The sequence below is a fragment of the Delphinapterus leucas genome, chromosome 18 (genome assembly GCF_059928025.1).
Source record: "Delphinapterus leucas isolate spDelLeu-1000000601 "Yukka" chromosome 18, BTC_Dleu_Yukka2, whole genome shotgun sequence".
NCBI classification, from domain to species: Eukaryota; Metazoa; Chordata; class Mammalia; order Artiodactyla; family Monodontidae; genus Delphinapterus; species Delphinapterus leucas.
Window position 1 is genome coordinate 51,476,873 of NC_143146.1, and position 22,759 is coordinate 51,499,631.

The following is a 22,759-nucleotide window of genomic DNA, read 5'->3' on the forward strand; positions in this document are numbered from 1 at the left end:
CATAGCTCCACAACAGGGAGGGCTGGCAGTGGCTGGGGGTAGTGATCGGCTGTGAGGGACAAAGGAGACACAGACCTGAGACTGCATCTGAGCAGTGCTGGGGCAGCCATTGCTGGCACTTGCACAGACAGAACGTTGGCGACAGCCTGGACCTCTCTTTGTGGCCAATCTACCTCAGCCTGTACCCAGTCACACAGGAGAGCTCACACAGGCCTCTCTTGCTTCAGCACTGCTCCCCTTTGGGTCAAGGATCTCAGAGATGGGAGAGGGGAGAACACACACTTAAAGGGGACTGACCCAGCTCAGATTCAAACCTCAGGTCTTCTGCTCCAGCAACTTAGGATCAGACTCTGTTCCCAATAAGGTGGTGACAGACACTGAGCAGAGAAGAGGCTGTGCCAAACACCCAGCTCCAGCTCTAGTTCCTCTGTCTCAATCCCTGCCTCCTACCCAGGTGATAGCTGCCAGCACACTCTAAGGAAAGATGTGACTTGTGTTCATATTAAATCCAGCTCTCCCACCAAAGGCATGGGGCACACACAGGCCATATAGGGATACCCCCACATAAGGGCACCACTTCAAGTTCACAAGAGGTAAATGTTTCACCTAAATTCATAGAGACAGAGAAAGTTAAGCAAAAGCAGAAGACAGAGAACTGGTCTCAATTGAAAGAACAGGAGAAAAATCCTGAAAAATATAATAAAACAGAAATAAACAATTTACCAGATAAAGAATTCAAAACATTAGTAATAAGAATGGTAACTGAATTGTGGAAAAGAATAGATTAACACAGTGAGAATTTTAACAAGAAACTAGAAAATATAAAAAAGGACCAAGCAGAACTGAAGAATACAATAACTAAAGTGAAAACCACAATAGAAGGAATGAATAGAGGACTAAGTAATACAGAAGAACACATACATGATCTGTAAGATAGAATAATGGAAATCACCCAATCAGACCAGAAAAAAGGAAAACAAAGAAAAAATAGTGAGAGAGAACTGTTTAAGGGATCTCTGATATAACTTCAAGCATACCAACATTCACATAATAGGGGTCCCAGAAGGAGCAGAGAGAGAGAAGGGTGTAAAAAATGTATTTGATAAAATTATGGCAGAAAATTTCCCAAACATGAAGAAGGAAACAGATATCCAGGTACAGAAAGCACAGATAATCCAAACAAGATGAACACAAAAAGACCCACATCAAGACATATCATTATTAAAATGTCAAAAGTTAAAGATAAAAAGAGAATTCTAGAGGCTGCAAGAGAAAAACAAAGAGTCATATACAAGGGGGTCTCCATAAGTCTATCAGCTGATTTTTCTGCAGAAATTTTTCAGGCCAGAAGGGAGTGGCATGAGATATTCAAAGTGCTGAAAGGGAAAAACCTGCAACCTAGTATACCCTACTCAACAAGATTATCATTTGGAATTTAAGGAGAGATAAAGACCTTTTCTGAGAAACAAAACTAAAAGAATCCATTAATACTAAACCTACCCTAAAAGAAATGTTTAACGAGTCTTCTCTAAGTGGAAAAGAAAAGAGTATGACAAGAAGCAAGAATACTGTACATCTTTTAGAATGTGTTTGAACTTAAAATGACTACTTGGTTAAAACAAGTAGATGTAATTGTAGGTCAAACATATATGAACCCCAAGGTAACCAAAAATCAAAAACATACAATAGATACACACACACTAGAAAAAAGGAACACAAGCATACTGCTGAAGAAAATCATCAAACCACTAGGGAAGAAACAAAAAGAAGAAATGAACAGAGAATAACTACAAAAAATACAGAAAACAAGTAATAAACTGTCAATAAGTACATGTCTATCAATAATCAATTAAAATGTCAATGGACTAAATGCTTCAATCAAAAGACATAGGGTGGCTGATTGGATTTAAAAAAAAACAAGGTTTACATATATGTTGCTTACAAGAGACCCATTTCAGAGCTGAAGACACACATAGACTGAAAATTGGGGATGGAAAAATATATTTCATGTAAATGGAAGTGACAAAAAAGTGGGGTTAGCAATACACATATCAGACAAAATAGACTTTAAAACGAACTCTATAGGAAAAGACAAAGGCATTATATAACGATAAAAAGATCAATACAAGAAAAGGATATTATGCTCATTAACATATAGGCACCCAATACAGGAGCACCTAAACATACAAAGCGAGTATTGGAAAACTAGACAGCTATATGTAAAAGAATGAGGTTAGAACATTTCTTCATACCATATATAAGAATAAACTCAAAATGAATCAAAGGTCTAAATGTAAGACCTGAAACTATAAAATTCCTGGAAGAAAACATAGGGAGAACACTTTGACAAAAAACTGAACAATATTTTTTTTTTATCCAACTCCTAAAGCAAAACAAATAAAAGCAAAAATAAACAAATGGGACCTAATTATACTTAAAAGTTCTTGCACAGCAAAGGAAACCATCCACAAAATGAAAAGACAACTTACTGAATGGTAGAAAATATTTGCTAATGATATGACCCATAAGGGGTCTTATTATATATATATATATATATATATATATATATATATACACACACATACATATACATATATGTCAATTTTTCTCTTAATATAAGTGCCTGTTTGACTTTACCTGTAAGTTTTGTTAAACAAAGTTTGCACATTGCATTAAAAAAAGAAGCTATATATAGACAACTCAGACAACTCAATATAAAAAAAAAAAAACAAGCCATTAGCAACCTGATTAAAAAATAGGCAGAAGACCTGAAGGATATTTCCAAAGAAGATGTACAAATGACTAACTGGCACATGAAAAGATACTCGACACTGCTAATTATTAGAAAAATGCAAATCAAAATCACAATGAGATATCACCTCACACCTGTTAGAATGGCTATCATCAAAAAGACCATAAATGTTGTAAAGGATATTGAGAAAACGGAACCCTTGTACACTGTTGGTGGGAATATAAATTGGTACAGCCACTGTGGAAAACAGTATGTAGGTCCCTAAAGATACTAAAAGTAGAACTACCATATTATTCAGCAATTCCAGTGCTGTGTATATTGCTGAAGAAAATAAAACACTAATTCAGAAAAATACATGCACCCCAATGTTCATAACAGCATCATTTACAATAGCTAAGATATGGAAGCAACCCAAATATTCACCAACAGATGAATTAAGAAAGATGTGGGGTGTGTGTGTGTGTGTGTGTGTGTGTGTGTGTATATATATATATATATATAAAATGGAATATTACTCAGCCATAAAAAAGAATAAAATTCTGCCATTTGCAACAACATGGATGGACCTAGAGATTAATATGCTTAGTGAAATAAGTCAGACAAAGGAAGACAAATATTATATGTTATCACTTACATGTGGAATCTAAAAAAAAAATGAACGCACATAAAAAATAGACTCAACAGATATAGAAAGCAAATAAGCAGATACCAGTGGAGAGAGGGAAGGGGGGAGGGGCAGGATAGAGGCATTGGATTCAGTCATACAAACTACTATTAATAAAATAGATAAACAACAAGGAAATTTGGACAGCTCTGGGAAATGTAGACATCATTCCTTAAAACTTTAAATGGAGTATAACCTATAAAAATATTGAATCACTATGCTATACACCTGCAGCTAATATAATATTGTAAATTAACTACATTTCAATAAAAAAAGAAAGATTACAGCTTCCCTACATTGGAGAATCCATTTAATAAAGAGAGGAAGTAGTCTAATTGACTTAGTGAGAATATGAACATATGATCATTAATGAATTAAACAAAAAGTTTTAAAAATAAGCAACAATAGGCACTTCTAACATAAGTGAAATTAAAATAAGGAATAAGTCTAAAGAGTGTTTACCTAGGCCTACCTGAAACCCTTATATTCAAATTAAACTAGCACAGCAAACAGTGGATGAAGCAGAGGGTCTTAATATATTTAAGATCTCAATTAGTCACAATATTAAGAAGGAAATGTATATTTTAAAAGGAGGAAATATGTTAATAAATGGAAGTGATTATATTTTATATATTAATAAGAAAAAAGAAAAAGAACACAATTCCTGGTTAGACCAGTAGTTGTAACTGATAGCAAGAGATGAAAAATATATGGTAATAATTGGCAGAAAGAGTATGCACATATTTTACAGCTAGAAAATTGAGGTAGACATAAGTTTTTATATAGTCATAGTACCCTCTAATTCTCCTTTTATAAGATATATAACATATATATAATAATTGGTTAATTACCAATGTGCCTTTTGTTCAGAAAGTTTCAGTACCATGAATGGACACAACTTCAGAGTACAAGCAAGAATCAGTTATTGCAGTGACATGAGCTGTTTTCCTGTTTGTTGTTTTGTCTTGTTTTCCCTTGGTCAATGACATGAATGCAGTTATAGGCTAGTAAAAAGAATTGGTGTTGACTGTGAAAATATAGCAATTGCTACAACTGACAATTGTGAATAAGTGACTCCTTTTCAAGGATAAATTTACATTAAGACATTTCAATTGCCAAAGAAATGACGGTGGCTATGTTTTCAGAATGTGAAACCTATGAAAATAGTCATTGTTTCTCCCATTCACATCACAGTCAAGGGTGAATATAAGCCTAGAACTCCAATAGAGTCCAGAAACATGGAAGTTTTTTCCTAAACTGTAAAATATAATGTTAGGCTAGGTAATATCTAACTTGCATTCCAAGTAAAGAATAATGTGCTATCCTGGGTAAGATCCTGGACCAAAGACATTAAGGAAAAAAACTAAGCTATAAAGAGTGTGGACTTTAATTATAAGCTATTGATATTGGTTCATTTATTGTAACAAATTTATCATATCAAGATGTTAATAATGGGGGAAACTGGGTTTGAGGTATATGAGAACTCCTTGCTGTATCTTTGCAATTTTTCTGTAAATTTAACTCTCCCAGAGTTTATTTAAAATTATCTCACATAATACTTAAAATGTTTCTAATCAAGGCAATGAACATATCCATTACCCCCAAAATTTTCATTGTATCCTTTTTTGATTCCCTTAAGCCCCCTCTCCATTTTCAGACAATTGTAATATGCTTTCTGCTAATGTGGAACACTTTGAATTTTCTAGAGTTTTATATAAACAAAATACTTCAGACATCCTCTTTTTGGTCTTCTTTCATCCAGCATAATTAATTTGGGCATCTTTCATTCAGTATAATTATTTTCAGATCCAGTCATTTAGTTACATGTTTCAATAGTTCAATTCATTGCTTAGTGCTTCTGGGTAATACTATTTATATGAAACTACCACGTTTTTTCTCTTCATGTATCTATTAACAGATCTTTGAAGTTTTGGGCTATTATATATAAAACTGCTGGAAACATCACTGTACATGCTTTTATGTGCATTTACAATTTTATTTCCTGTTGGTAAATACTTCGAACTAACATGACTACATTATATGGTGGTTGCAATTTTATATTTTAAAGAAAATGTCAAGCAAAAACTTTGTAGTAATATTTTGCATTCCAATTAATAGTGTATGAGATTCCCAGTCACTCTGCAACCTCTTCAGCACTTAGACTTGTCAGTCTTTTTTTCTTTTAGCAATCTAATAGATGTGCAATGCTATCTCATAATTGTTTTAATTTGTATTTTGCAAATGACTAATGATGTTGCACATCTTATGTGTTATTTGCCTTCCATCTATCCTTTTGAGCCAAGGGTCTGTTCAAATATTTTGCCTCTTTTTTAATTGGGTTGTTTTCTTATTATACAGTTTTTATAATCTTGAAGTATAAATCCTTTATCACATGTGCCTCTGCATAATTAGTAAGTAGGAGTCTTTTGGTGGCTATTCCCAGAAGACAAATACCTGAATTTGTGGCCTAAGAAGAGGTCTATTTACTTACTTGTGCACTCATTTCTTTGTCACAATTCCTTGCAAATTCTTTACCTCCTGGCCATTTATCAGCTATAGTCCATGAATCAATGTACATTTTTACTTTGGACCATGTTTCTTTAATGAAACATATATCATGAGAAGCATAACTCAAAATTTCATCCAGTAAGAGGATTTTCTATCTCTATCATTCTTCAGGGCTACTCCTTCTGGCTTGTGCCAGAATATTGCACAGAACCCGCTGAAAATTAGCTTCAGTATTATTAATCCAGAGACAATGTACTACTGAGAATATAACAAAAGACAAGTGGTATGGTTTAGATGCATAGTGGCAGTACAATAGAAATAGACATACAGGGAGTGTAAAACAACTGCTTGTGTAAATTGTTTGTGCTTTTAAGGATTTCCTGGCTAATCCAAGATACGTCACTATCACTGAATAATGGAATGTAGTTGGACTTTCCCAATTTTAGAAATAGTTAGAAGGTCAAAGATCAAGTGGTTCACCACCTGTACTCATTAGCGATCCAGGAGGTGTTTTTCTAAAGGTAAATATTTATTTTGTAAAGAAGGCAGGGATCATTGTAAACCTCCAATTATAATCCTTTTATGTCAACTTACCACTATTCCACATGTTTTAGACATGACTCTTTTTTTCTTGTTTTCTAATAAATTTATTTATTTTATTTATGTATTTGTGGCTGCATTGGGTTCTCATTGCTGTGCGAGGGCCCTCTCCAGCTGCAGCTAGTGGGGGCTACTCCTCGCCACGGTGCACAGCCTTCTCATTGTGGTGGCTTCTCCTGTTGCAGAGCACAGGCTCTAGAGCACAGGCTCAGTAGCTGTAGCACACAGGCTTATTTGCTTCGCATCATGTGGGATCCTCCCGGACCAAGGTTAGAACCCTGGTCCCCTGCCTTGGCAGGAGGATTCCTAACCACTGCATCACAAAGGAAGCCCCTAGACATGACTCTTAGGCTGGTGAAATATTTAAATCTGTGTACTAAACTGTGACATAAAACACAATAGCTGACCTAGCTCTGCTACTTAGGTCTTCTTCACTGAACTTTAAAGTTCAATAAGGCTAAAATGAAAATCACCACTCCTGCATCTTTCAAGACTTTGATAATACAACAGTTGTCTATGATTCTGCTGAGGTTGCTTTTGACCTACACTGTGGCAGAAAGAGAACATTTTAAAGGCTCCTCCCTTGCTTTCTTTCATATTAGCCCTAATTCCTTCTATAAGCCATAGACAGCAATGCAGGGATTGTGGCAGCTGCTGAGCATAGCTAGTCAAACAATATACACAGGAACTGCAGAAATAAGTACATTATGGATACCCTATTGTATCTTAACCTTGAGTAGAACTCATGTCACAAGTCCATTTATCATCTGCTGCCCATCAAACACTGCTCTTTCTGGTGAACTGTAGTGGCATTCAAGATCCATGGGAAGTAGTTTACAAAAATCCTCATAAGGTCTGGCTATTTATTTTTCTCTGCATACAGAGAAAAGAAGAGAAAAGTTTCTTCCTTGGGAAAACTAGATGATTCACAGAATGTCCTTATGATCAATTTAGATGTCTTCCTCAAGGTTATTTGTCCTTCCACTTATTGAAAGTACTCTGAGTCTATCATCTGATATCTGGAAGTTGGCAAAGGACTGTGACTCTAATGTATAATGTCAAATGTAAATTCAGTTTGCTAGACCTAGAATTATTAAATTTATGCAAATCAAGCTAGACTTTTGTATATTATGCAAATATTTTATTCTTTGTATTCCACAAATATTTTTACCTCTAAAGGAGACATTAAAAATCAAACCATTTTGCCACTCGTCGCAGAAAAGCAACCATTCTTCATTAGAGAATATTGATTACAATCATCTTTCCCTTTATCATTAATTCACAAATGAAAATTCATGGTGGGAGTATTTGATTGAGGGAGCCATCCCTCTAGCTGTAAGGAGGGTAGAAAAGTAATGTTTTAATAAGAGTAGAGCATATCAATTAAGAACTGGTATTGAAATCCTTTACCATTCATAAGCTCTGTGAGCTGAGTGAGTTAGTTATTTACGGTACCACACTTTCTTCATCCACAAACTGGGAATAATAGCAACTACCTAAAAGAGTCACAGGCAAGATTCAATTATTTAATTAATGTAAAATTCTCTAACAGATGTCCAGAATATCGGGCTCAGTTAGTATTAGCTACTTTCCAACATTATCATTATCATTCATTTACTATTTTTATCATTACTGTCCTCATTATTTGTCATGTTCAGCTTATTCATGGAACACAAGCTCTGCCTTCTACCAATATTCATAAGGTCAGAAAGTCCCTAAATTTAGAAGTGCAATTGAAACATCTGGAGTCAGAAAGAATAACAGTACTACATAAACTAAGCACCCGACTCACAATCTGTCAATCAAAGCGTTCTACTAATTCATTTTCTCCTACCTATCTGAAACATTTTACCCATTTTCAGTGTTATAATTTATAGCCATCTAAGTTAAGATTTTTATATCAGGAGCTGTTGACCATCCTTTGGCACTCACTGTGCCAATATAATTAAAAGTTTTGGACACTATCATTATATCATGTAAAACAAACATCATTAATTATTTTGCTTTATAATATCATCCTTGATTCCATCTGGAGAATATTATTATCCACATTAGAGTAGTGGTTTGTAAACGTAGTGTGAACAAAATCACTGAGGCAGACATTGAGTTAGCTACATCACAGCTTGTAGAATTATGCGTTTGCAGCTTAGGAATAGATAAGAAAATAATGGGGGGAAATGGATTGCAGCAAAACTAAGGTAATAGCATATTTTATAAATTAGTCTGCTAATGGTATGTAAAGTATTTGTACAACAGTGTTTCAAAGTAGACATGATTTAGGAGGAGCAAGCTGGTGAGAGACTGGACAGTTATTTTTGGCAGAAAAACATGAAAAATAGCATTTGTTATCATTGAAAAAATGGTTAAATAATAATAAAAATATCAACTTTGGATTGCACATAATGGGTTCATTGTAGGAGTCACTGAGTTTGAGTTAGCATCAGCATATTCAAATGCTGCTATTAAATCTAGGAATGCAGTTTTGGAAGTTGTCAAAGATGTGAGGATAAGGAAACACACGATAAATATTTACAAGTCATCAAAATTGAAATGATTTTTAAAGTCATGAAAGCAAGTAAAACTATTAAGACTGGATGCAACTCAAAAGAGGCATAAAGATCATTTAGTAAAATGTCCTTAAAGACACCCTCATTTGGATGTGAGAGTGGTCAAAGAAGAAAATATGAGATTTAGCAAAGTGATAAGAAAATGACAACAGGGTATAATATAGGCTGAGACAGAAGACAGTATCAAGCACTAGTATTGTGGAAGCAAACAAAAAAGGAAAATGTCTATCCTCAGGGAAAACTGTTATGAGATGTGGAAAGTCAGTATTTTGAAGCTGAGTGTAAATTTTTCTAAAACTAATGTCCATGTGATTAATAATTTATAAAAAAATTGAGATGAGAAAGCAGTTATGGAGATATAACAACTACCCTTTACACAGAAGAAAACATATAAGAACAAAATAAAGAAATAAAGCAAGAAAATTTGTGCTTTCAAATACTTTAACATATAAATAAAAATAGTTACCAAATATAACAGAAAAATATTATTTTCTCAGAGACCCCTGGTCAAATTTCCCAGTTAGAATCCTGACATCCTTTAACATTCATCATTTAATTAGTATTATTCTTCCTTCTTTCTTGGTAATGAAAGATGAAAGTCCAAGCACCCAACTATCAACTCTAGTTTTCAAATAAATCCCACTAATAAAAATTCCTGTACCAAAAATGTAATTTTCTCATTATTATAATACTGAAAATTATAATGCTTAATAATTTCTTCCATTAAATCTCCTTTGTAATTTAAAGTTGCTATTGGAGAACAGAAGACTTTCTCAACAAACCTCTTATATGAAACAATCGATATGATTGGAAGTCATCAATCAATACTTTTTTATTTGAAAAATGTCATAAGCAGAGTAAGCACTTCTTACCACTTTGAAATAGATTCTCTATTGAGTGACAAATTATTTGGATTTACCCTCTAAAAGTTGAGGTTTCCAGTTTTGTTTGAACACAGGGGAAAAAAAGAAGAATTTTCTTTACAAGCATAAAACTGAAATAATCAGAGGGAATCAGAGGGCTAAACCAAAATTAATATGTACAAATAGTGTGCACTTTTTTTACATAAAAATATAAGGTTAGTTTCTGCTAATACTGGTTGGTGTCCCAAAATTTCTACTCTACGGCTCTTTTGAAATAATAAAAAATTAGTGCTTGCCTAGCGAGTACAACTTGTGGCTATTGGCAACAACCCATTGTTAATATACTTCAATAACCAGAAAAAAATATTTTAAAAATATTTTGGGTGTTATATGAAATCACAGATAAATAGGCAAATAAATAAGCACATTTTACTATTACGAATTAATATGGCATTTGAAGCTATGTATAGCCTCCAAGTCAGAAACTTCCTTAATGATCCAACCAAGATCTTGCTATAGAGACACCATCCTCAGTAGAGAATTAAAGAGTGTATTATATTAAGACAAACAGATTTGGATTTGAATACACTGAACTTCCCCAAGAATATTGGTTGACTAATCTTCAACATGATGATTATGGTAAAAACAAAAATCAGTTTTATGTTTACCTGTTACATTGGTGTGGAGACCTACGATTATATTAATTATATTTGAACTTCAAAGATATCATTTATTGATTATCAGAACAAAGCCACAAAGGCATTGAGAAAAAAATCAGTTTGATTTTTTTGAAATTATTAAAAGCTAACTTTCTCAAATGACTTTTACCAAAAAAATCATCACAGATCATAACATTATTCATCTTTTATTCTAAATTAGATACACGGCATGTACTCAATATTTGAATGTATTAACATAGCAAGTAACTTTCTTTGTAATTAACTCTATGTGTTTTTTTTTAACATTAATAGGTGTGTTACATTGTGCCCTCCCTTCTACTTCTCCCTTCCATTCTTTAGCAGCAAAGTGTCTAGCTGTCTCTGTAATATGAATGGTTGAACATTTCTTGTAAAGAATGGAATACAGTATGCTGTAGGAATTGCATAAAAAAATCATCAGTGAATGGAAAAAAAGTCTCTGGGACCTTAGATGTCAGTTCCAGGAGAGACAAATTTATAAGTATAACAATCTGTCTTTTATAACTGACATCTAAGGTCCCAGAGGCCTTTTCCCTATCACTAAGGATTTTCACGCATTTCCTACAATGTGAAAAAACTATGAGTGTAACATTTAGACATTTTGCTGCACATGAAAGGAACTTTGTCAACTTTGTTGTAGATCCATACCCAAAATCAATTTTAATATTAAAGTTTCATCTTCAATAGAAATAAGACTTCTATACCACTGCAATAAAGAAATGCTAAGATTAAGCTTGCTCAGCAATTTAATATTTCACCAGGAACCAATAATAAAGCAGTCATCTGCCCTTGTAGTGTAACAGGCACCATGTGACGTATGTTTTTTTGGGACTCAAAGAGGTCTGGTTGTCCCTCACAGAACTGTGGCAGAAACACATATGACTTGCATTAGTGGCCTGAAGGGCTAACTGAGCTCTTCAAATTGACATTTGCCATGGAGTGTCTTAATGCCATGGTGGCCATTAAGAAAAATATTAACTGTGGCTCAAGGAGGCTAAACTATTGGACAATGCAATGGTAGAGGAAATATCCTAAAAATGTTGGAAATCATGTAAACATATTGATCAATCAATGGGGTCACGTAGACACAAAAGCTGATTCCACCTACAGGAAAAAAAATTATTTTCAAAGATTCATTTCTGCTTATAACCAAAATGGCACTACTTTGTCAGAGTCAATCAAGGGAATATAACAATATGGACTCTACTGATCCATGAACATGGAAAAGTCACTTCACTTCAGCGTACTTTTGTTTCTCTAAGCAATGATTTGTAGTTTTCAGTGTATAGGTCTTGTACATATTTAATTATATTTATTGGCAAAATATTACATATTTTGGGTGCTATCATGTATAGTACTTTTACATTTTAATTGCATTTTTTTTGCTATTAAATAGGAGTAATATATTAACAGTGGTGTTGGTTACACATTTATACATACTTTTCACAACTCATTGAGCTGCTATACATTTTAAAAGGGTGAATTTTATGGTATGTAAATTATGTCAATAAAGTCGACTCAAGAAGAGATCTGGCCGTGTCCTTACTGTACAGGATTTTTGTGGATAGATAAATGAGATAATTCCTGTAATATGCTTATCACAGTCCTAACAAAAACTATGCACTTGACAAAAATTAGCTATTGTTATTATTTTTAAATTCTGTATTGATATATATTTTCTTTACTATAGATTAAATGTTCATTGCAACACATATATTTGAGAGTTCATGTAGAATATTATCTACATACCTAAACATGATATATTACTGGAGAGTTTTAAATACTTTAATTTTCTTGGCAAAAGATCCTTATAAAGACAGAAAATGTTATTGGTTTCAGTCCTCTGATCTGAGTCCTTTGAAGTTATTCTTGGTTGCATGCTTTTAATATTCCTGCTCATACCTCTGTCTTGCTTACCCAGAATTCCACTGTTTCACTTCCAACTTCGTAACGGTTATGCTCAGAAAACTTTCATGTGTGTGCTTTACTCAGTTTTCCTCAAAGTTATTTGCTGATACAAAACACCTCTTTGTCTTAATCTTAGAGAAGGGTGACTGTGTCTTATTGGACACACTTTTCTTGTGCTCTTGTGCTTCACCATTTATTATTACAACTACTGTCTTTCCTCCTTCCACCCACAGTATTCTTGGCAGTAGAAATATAAATCCCTCTAGGGTGGACTTATCTATATTCAGTATTAAGTATACTAATAAAATAAGAGTAATAGTAATAATATACATATATATGTATATATACACATATATATAATGTACCACATGACAGGGAGTTGTCATATATCTATATGTATATGTATTTGTATCTATCTATATAATTTAATCCACAAGACAAGTAGGGATTGAATGCCAATTATACTTCTATTTACAGCTAAATTTGTAGAACAGAGTAATTAAGTGACTTCCCTAACATCTGATTGTCTTTAAGCAACCTCAAACTGAGGTAGCCTGCATCTTGTAACCAGAATCTCAAACACTGTATTCTCCTACAATTCAAAATTCTCTCTTTTGATAAGATGAATAATATTAAATTAGTTACAATGAACTATGGGGCTTAAGTGATCCATGGTTAAGTCAATTCATTTTATATCCTGGAGTGAAAACATAATGACAGGCATGGATCTCATATTTTTAACATTTAAGTTCAAGGTGATGATATTCAAAATTCATATTCAAACTTATGTACTGTAGCTTCACATTCCACCTTTAAAATGTTAGTTCTCCTTGGACAATTAACTTGGATTCCAAATAAGATTGCACGGCATTATGTTTTCATAGAACAGGATATGCCCCTGTGCTTTAATTAACTTGTATCTTAAACATATGCATTAGCTGTAGGTTTTTAGATGCCTTGGAGAAGTTTTGGCTACGTAAATTTTGAAGGTGTTTCTGAATGAGTTGTCTAAATGTAATGAAAACAATAATGACATTATTTTGCCTGTATTATTCCTGGTTCTTCAAATAATAGCTCTTGATATTGCATTTAAGTAGCCTTGAAATCAGTCATAGAATATCTATCTATCTAAACATCATATATATAAATGTATATGTAAACCTTATATTCATATACAATATGAACCTTAGCATGTAAGACTGAAGCATGACTATGCAGAAAAGGCACAGAGATCACAGTCACTCAGATTAATCTTTTTTATTTTTTTGCGGTACGCGGGCCTCTCATTGTTGTGGCCTCTCCTGTTGCGGAGCACAGGCTCCGGACGCGCAGGCTCAGCGGCCATGGCTCACGGGCCCAGCCACTAGGCGGCATGTGGGATCTTCCCAGACCAGGGCACGAGCCCGTGTGCCCTGCATCGGCAGGCGGACTCTCAACCACAGTGCCACCAGGGAAGCCCAATTTTTTTTTTTTTGCGCAGATTAATCTTCATTCTGAATGAATACTTTGGTGTGATCCAAGTAAATTCCTCTTAAGAAGTTCATGTGTGATTTCTAATTATGGTGATGAAATGAAATCCAGTTTGTTTCAATATATTATATTTAAATGGTTTAGGACTTTCCTGGTGGTTCAGTGGGTAAGACTCTGCACTTCCAATGCAGGGGGTCCGGGTTCAATCCCTGGTCAGGGAACTGGATCCCGCATGCATGCCGCAACAAAGAAGCCCACATGCCGCAACTAAGACCCGGCATAGTCAATAAATAAATAAAATATATTTTTGCAAATGTTTAAAAAGATACAGGTATCCTTCCTATTTCTACAAGGTATTTGATTATTAGCGTATTTGTGCTCAGTTTTATGACCTTCTTTATTCACAAAATGAGTTTTCATACAGGTTTTAAAAAGGATCTGTCCCCATCATCACATCCTAGGCTATGCAATGTGTCTTTTATAGTTTCATGATGATCTGTTTCAGGTATTTCTGGAAATGAGGCCACTGAAAACAGCTTCCAGCAAATAGTGTGGTATAATAAATACTTATTTTACATTCTTTAGTCATTTTAATTTGATTGCTGAGGACTACTAAAAACTGGCAAAGAAAGAAATTTTATTTTTGCTCAATATTTTTTAAAATTCAGTGACCCTTGTGACCCAGTGCATAATAGAAAGTATATGTAATTCTTGGAGTAAGTTTACAAAGACTGAGTAAAATTGATATAGATAGATTCTGTTATTTGGAATTCTAGCATTCTTGGGATATTTAAACACATTTAAAAGGGGTGATAATGATGATGATGATGATAATCCACTAAAAGTATAACTAAAAAATTAAGACTCAAGAAAGTCAGACCATAAGTAGATCTGAAAATGCCACTATCAGAAATCAAAATCAGAAAATATTACTTTGTTAAATAGTTTCCAAGTAATGAAACAGGACATAGGAAAATGTGAAATAGTTACATTTTAAATATCTATGCAATAATGCATGAGGGGTAAATATTAGACCATTGTGCTGCCTCTACTTGAATTATTGGCACATTTGTTCAGATACTTCATTATTTGTAAAGTGAAGGAAGCCCTTGATGTCTTAGCAGCTATTTTGAGATTTCTCCTCATAACCCCTTTCTTCGGTCTCAATTCAAAAGCTGGAAACCAGCCAGTCTTAGCTTTTAATTGGGACCTTAATTGGGTTTTTGGTGCCCTAATTATAAATGAGGTAATTGTAGTAATTATAGATGAATTAGAGTAACAATAATTATAAATAAAGTCAATCTAAAGTACTTACAAAATAGCTGTTTAATGTGACAACACCACCTCAAACACTGTGATGTATTCTACGCTGTATCTCTCATTAAACCTGGGTTAGGATTTCAAGAAATTGAAATTACATAATTATATACATATATATTTTTTGTAATGAGTCTAATTCTTAGCCTGTCCCCAAAGCTTTAAAAAAAAGCAATATAATGTTTAAATAACAAACCCAATGTCACACAGCTAAAATAATAATTGGCAGTGTTGGAATTTGAGCATGGATAGATTCAATTCCAAAACCCACAATCTATTCAAAATGCTATTCCATCATTTCTATAGGTGAACTGCTAGACAGATAAATGAATGTCTACTCTTATTAGCTTGAATTTCTAGATACTAAAAAAATATTAACATTATTTATTTAAAATGATAAAATAAATCATAGTTTATTACAACTTTAAATAATTATTTCTAGTATTTGAATCCCATCTTTTTTAAGGGACCTTTCACTTATTTTCTACTTTGTAACCACCAAACATCTGTTGCACAGTTTTTTTTTTTTAATCTTTCCTGGTAATCGCCTTTCAGTAATTATATATCCTTCTCTAATGAAGCAGAATACAATTAGCTCACAATATAATTTTAACCACATCTATGTGTGCTTTTTAAACATAACCACATAACTGACACACAACCCATTCATTTGTTACAATTGTCTTTACTAGAACTTTGACAGAAATAATGATTAAATTAATTAACATATATTGTAGGTCATCACTGAGACTAAATTCATTTTGTTTGTGTCTTGACAGGAATGTTTGGGAAATAGTTGTCAAACTCTCAGATAGCTATCAAATCCTGGCCCAGCTACTTGCAGCTGTGTGATATTGAGCTAAAATTTGCTTCTTCTGAAAAATGAAGAAATAAAATCTATTGATTATATTTGTCGAGAGTTAAAATTATATAACTACCTGACTCTACCAGACACATAGCTGAAATGGATGGTAATAAATTGTTGCTATAATTATGAAAGGACCCTAATGTCTTGATGATGATGCATGCTAATGATTATTTATAGCCATGAAACCCACTACCTGTCAAGTTCAACTAGATATTTCTCTGTATGCTGCCAAAATTAACAATACTGCTGATTGAATTGAGCTTCAGGGAAACTGCTTCTTTCAAACCTGTTTCCAGCTCTTATCCTGAATAAAATAGTACTTCATTTAAAATAATAAAATATACTAACAAGAAAATATGTTTGTGGTTTCCTATTAGAATAACTAATGACATTATGACTGAAGATACCAAAAAGAACTGAAAATGCCAGAGATTTGTTTCAGCTTCTTATCTCAAAGTTTTAAATGTACATCTTAAACTTTTAATTTTCTGTTGACCTGTTTACACACTCAGTTTTGTCCAGGGTGCAGATGAGCACCTCAAAGGCATTCTTTACTTCTCTTACTGTTTTCCTGATTTCTGTCATTTTTAAGTTATTTTTCTTAATTTCCATCTCCACGTTGAAATTATTTAATCATGCATTTTGTCTATTTTTTTCCATTAGAAAATCTAAGATATTAATCACATTTATTCCACATTTCTCCTCTGATCTTTCTGACATCTGTGTTATATCTGATTCTGCTTCTTAGGGTTTCTTTATCTTTTCAGACTGTGTTTTTCCTTGTCTTTCTGTGCACCTTATAAGTTTTGGCTGAAAGGTAAAAATGTTTTTAGGACATATGATAATGAGGGTTGGTTGGCTGGTTGTCTTTTTGTTTATTTAAATGCTTGTCTGTTTGTAGCATGGACTCAATAACACTAATTAACTGAACTGAGATTTGTTAAGCTGAAATTTAAGCTCAGTTTTACAGTTTAACATGTAGGTCAACTTTTATAAATGTCCTACATGTACTTGAAAATGTATGCTCCAGTGGACACATGTCCAGAGATCAAGTTATTTTAATGAAACTCCTTAAACAGTTATATATGCTGTATATTTTCTGTCATTTTTTTGAGCATTTATCGAAATCTTATGGAGATATTTTAAAACCTCTCATTATGTTGGTATATTTATCAATTTCTCATATCAAAGGGCTATAAAATTTGCTTTATATCTTCAAAACTGTTATTCTTGCATATACACTTAGAACTGTTATATCTTTCCTGAATGTTAAGGAGTTTGTCATATTATTCAGGTATATCCTTTAATCTCAAAATATTTCTCCCTTAAAATATATCTGTCTGAAATTGTACAATTATGTCATTTTATTTGCTTGTGTTTGCAGAATAATTTTAATTCATATTTTATAATTTCAAACTAACTCAGTCTTTTAAATTTAGGTATGTGCTTTGGAAGCAGAATATAACTATATTATAAAAAGAAGCATTTTACAATTGAAAAATCTTATATTAGAGTTACTCTTAAATAAGCAAGGTTTCTACAGTAGCTCAGACTAACTTCAAAGTGCAAATCAGTTTAGGAACTTATTTGTAAGGGAGTAAAGAGTTCAACTGTCACCTCTTTATTTATACTCTATTTTTAAAAAACCTGATCATCTGGTGAAAAAATTTTAAAATATGAGTGTTTTCTACTTTTAAAGGCTTTAATTGCTGAGGGTAATGACTCTGAAAACAGATTATATTTTTATTGCCTGGGATATTTCTTGCAAAGCAGAATTTTTCATCATAGCGGTACAAGTCCTGAGGGACTGTGTTAATGGATCATGTTGCCACCAATAAACACCTTGCTGAATTGGTACTTATTTCAGGGAAAAAGGATGTCACTCTTTTAGAGACTGGGTTTTCTAAATGTACTGTAAAATGAAGGGCACGTAAGCTTAAGAGTAATTATTCCCATTATGCATACTTTTATGACTCAAGATATTGAGATAACAAGGAAAAAAATGTAAAATAGGCATGTACAGAAAGCTCAGCAAAGATGAGGTTCTCAATGAGTATAATAGATCAAGAAATGAGAATAGATTACACATTTATAAAATTTTAAGAATTGATTATTTTATAGTATATAATACAGAAATATTTTACTAATTGATACTTAATTTCATCAAGTGATGAAGTTGCTTCTTATAGCAGATTAGGTGTCATTGGGAAGCGGGGATCATTTCTCTTTTACATTTAGTATGTAGGTTATATTATTCAGAATACATCAAGAAAATCAGAATTTTAATATTACGAATAAATCTCTACTACCTAAGGGTAAAAATAACAAGTTATCAAAGTTACACTAAAGTCTCACAGAAACCACTTTCTGGATCATTTGATCATCTTCCATTATGTCATCTCTCAAGCACTCTTTAATTTAAAAAGATAAACATTGCCACCATGTTCTGTTAAATGGAATGTTTTGGAGCATATAGAAGTTAAGGATTTTCTTGCTCTTCAATTATACACTTTTGAATAGACTGTAAATTGAAATCTGGGTAGGGCAGATTTTTCAATATAAAATTATTTAATATTGAAGGGAAGTGATAGAAATTGTTCAGTTTATTTGAACAAAGTTCATTGACAACCTAAGTATTTCAAAATTATCAATCAACTTAAAATATAACATACATTTGAGAATTTATAAAAGAAAATCAATCACTGTTTACCTAAGAGACTGAAAACCAAAATTTATTTTTTTTATTCAGGATAGCTCTTGTACTAGTTTTCTGTGCAGCAAGTTGCCAGAAACTTAGTGGCTTTAAACATCTATTTATTATCTAGCGGTTTCCATGGGTTAGGAGTCCAAGCACAGTTTAACTGAGCATTCTGCTCAGGAACTCACAAAGATGCAAAATAGTATCAGCTGTTTTCTCATGTGGAGGATGGGCTCTGGAAGAATTTTCTTCCAAGCTCATTCTCATGATTAGCAGAATTTATTTCCTTATGGTTATGGAACTGGGGCCCTCGGTTTTCACTGGTTGTGGCTGTTGGCCATCCTCATGTCCAAGAAACTGCCTGCACTTTTCGGACAGGAGGTCTTTTACATTGGCATTTTCACAACATCTCTGTTTAGTTCTCTGAGGCCAGGAGGAGAATAGCTCTAAGGCAATCTGTCAAGATGAAATTTTATATGTGTATTGTAATCTAGTCAAGGGCGTGGCATCCCATTACCTTTGTTATACTCTGCTGGTTAGAAACAAGTCAAAATTTCCATCCACACTCAAGGGGATGGGACTATACAAGGATTTGACTCCTTGGGGGTTACCCTACGGTGAATCTACCCAGAGCTCAGATTGACTCTTATAATCTTTGTATTTAAATATTTGTAATACTAAATTTTGTTAGAGATCATAGGACAATTAGCAGCCTTTACTTAATATGACTCTTCCAAGGTCCTTTGAGTAAGTTATTAGTAAGCACTGTGAACCTCCGAACCATATAGGGTAAAAGAAATGCTTAGAATAGTGATTAACACATGGTAAATATGTAATAAATGTAATTTATCAATATTATTATCATTTGTTTTAATATCAGTACATATGTTGTATTTTGAAAGATAAGTATGATAAATTACACTGGAGTTTTGATGAGCGTTGGAATAGACCCACAGTGACAGAACGAATAATGGTGGGATTGGGGTGACAGAAAAATTAGCAACAAAAGACAAAAAAAAGTCTGAACTTCCTACTGGCCTGGAAACATTGTGAGTACAGGAGAACATACCACACATGCCTGATAGTCTATGGAGGTTCAAACAGGGCTAGTTTGATTAATGAACACAGACTTGAAAGGTAGAAAATATTTAGTAAGAATTGATGTCCCAGGCAGTTGTAATCATTCCTAGTTGAAATCTGTCTTCCAACATTATCCTTGTCAAAGAGGAGTGAAAATAAAAGAAAATACCAAAAATAAACAATTCAAACCATCAAATTTGAAACCTTACTTAATTTCTGGCAGTTCTTGCCATTTTTCAGGAGTTTTCTCCCAGTCAGTTCTCAGCACGGAAGAAATGTGTCCTATATTGTGAGTTCCTGCACTACTGAATTTCATTTATGACTATAGTTATTTATCAATTTATTAAATATCACTGGGGTAATAAGACTGGATGTAATGTAAAGAGAGATCCCTAACTTAGATTCCCTTGGGGAAATGGGGACAGTTGCAGATCACTAGGTTGCAAATGAGCTTAGTCTTAAAAAAAGAATTGGAGAAACATAAGTAAAAATGTTGAAGAAAGCATCCCAGAAAAAAGCATTAGAATGTGCAAAGCCATGGAGACATAGAAATAAATAATTTTTAAAAAGAGAATTTTAGTGGAGTGATATGTCTAGAAGTAGGGTGAGCTTTTTATAATATGGCAGGAGTATGAGTCTAGAGAGAGAATCCTGGGCCAAAATATTGATGACTTTAAGGAGTTGAATATTTGTAAACATAGAAATAGCAAACTAAGTTCTATATTTTACAAACATCTTAGTGTTCTTAGGGTGGGGTGCAATGACAGGGGTTCATATAGGAAGAGGACACATCAATATAGGTAAAAAAATGAATTAAAGGAGGTAACCATCAATATGAGAAGGAGGGAGCTGATTCAGAAGATATTTGAGAGATGATTTTAATAGATATTTGTGGCTAATTTATGTCTGGCAAAGGAACAAAACTTGTGTCAAACTATACGGCCCTATAAGATGTCTTCGGCCACATGTGGCTTTTTACATTTAAATGTACATTAGTTAATATTAAGTCAATTGAAAAAATTTAGTTCCTCTGTAGCACTAGCCACATTTCAAGTGTTCAATAGTCATATTTGGCCAGTGGCTACCATATAGGAAAGAATAGCTATTAGACAACACTGTCATAGAATAAATCCCAGATACTTAATATGGGCTACCTGTGTGTTTGTTAGAGGAAGCATACAAAAAAACAATAAATATGGGAAATAACATAATGAGATGAATTACTATAGATATGTTTCCTTTGAGTTATATGTGGATATACGAGTTTTCTATCACTCTTCTGCTTTTATCAATAATACTTCAAGAACATTCTTGTTCATATATCTTTCCATTTAGATGCAAAACTATAAGCTAAATTCCTAAGTGAACATTTGTTACTACAAGAATATGCACATTTATAATTAAAAATAGTTGCCAAATTATCCTCCAATTTATATTATCTAGTGGTAAGATAAATCTTATTTCCTACAAACCAATATAAGCTATGTAATACAAAAAATGTATTTTTCTGCAAAGTATAAAATGTCATCTTATTTTTAAACTAACATTTATCTAATTATGAGTGAGTCTAAACAACTTTTCATTTTTTAATCCATTTATGTATTTTTTCAGGACATGTTTTCAAATTTTAAGCCTTTTTTCTTGTATTTTTCTTATTGATTTGTAAGATATTTTTATATTTTAGAATAGAATATTAGTCATGGGGTTGTCTTGTGAGATAAAAATTATTTTTCCTACTTATTTATTCCTTCAAGGACTTTGTCTACAGTCACATTACTTCCCCTTTTAAATGTTGTTAAATTTATCAATACTTATTTTACAATTTCTGGAATACGATTTTTGTTGACCTACAAAATCACTCATTTCCCTTTTGGTATTTTTATAGTTTTTATGTTAAAATGTTTGACCCATAAGGAATTTATTTTAATTTAAGTAATAACAATATTTTTTTTAAATTTAGCCATATAAACATATGGAAAACAGGGGGAGAATTAAGGTGCTTCCTCAGTTTTATTAGATTTTTTTTATTGTTGATTTAAGCAAAAAAAAACCCCAGTTTTTATATGTTTATATGCAAAGGAAAAAAATAGAATTCTTATATCTGTAAGTGAAACAATTCCCAATGAATGTAGTGAAAAAATAATACCACTTTTCTCAAAACTATACTGATTGAAATAAATGACCCAAATATTACAATAAGTCAAAAACAATTAATGGAAGTTCAATTTTAAAAGAAAAATAATTCATATAATGTAGTTAAACTTGAAATAAATTAATCTAAGAGAATTAACTGACACAAATGTTCATAATCAGATTACTTTGACTGAAAGTTAATCATAAAGAAATTGGGAGATAAAGTGGGGTCTCAGCTATTGGAGAAATAGCTTGTATAATAGAATTAAGACAAACAATAATATATTAGACAATTGCTAATTTAAGCTTGCTTATATAATCTGTTCCCTAAGAGTAAGTATCAATTAATAACCAATAAGGAGACAGAAACTGCACCATAATTTGGAAATTGAATATAAAGAATTATTTACTTGTAAAATGTTGTAATCTACAAAAAGAAAACCCAGTAAAGTAAAAAAGAACTCTAAGGAATACAGGGATAACCTATATATGGAGTAGCTACTGTTTCTAGGGCTAAGGATCAAAAAAATTGCATTGCCGACCTCATTTGAGAGGGTGTGACTACAGTCACTGTAAAGTACAGAAATTCAGGACAGAGATGTAAGAGTTAGTCAAAAGGAAGCAATTGCTGAA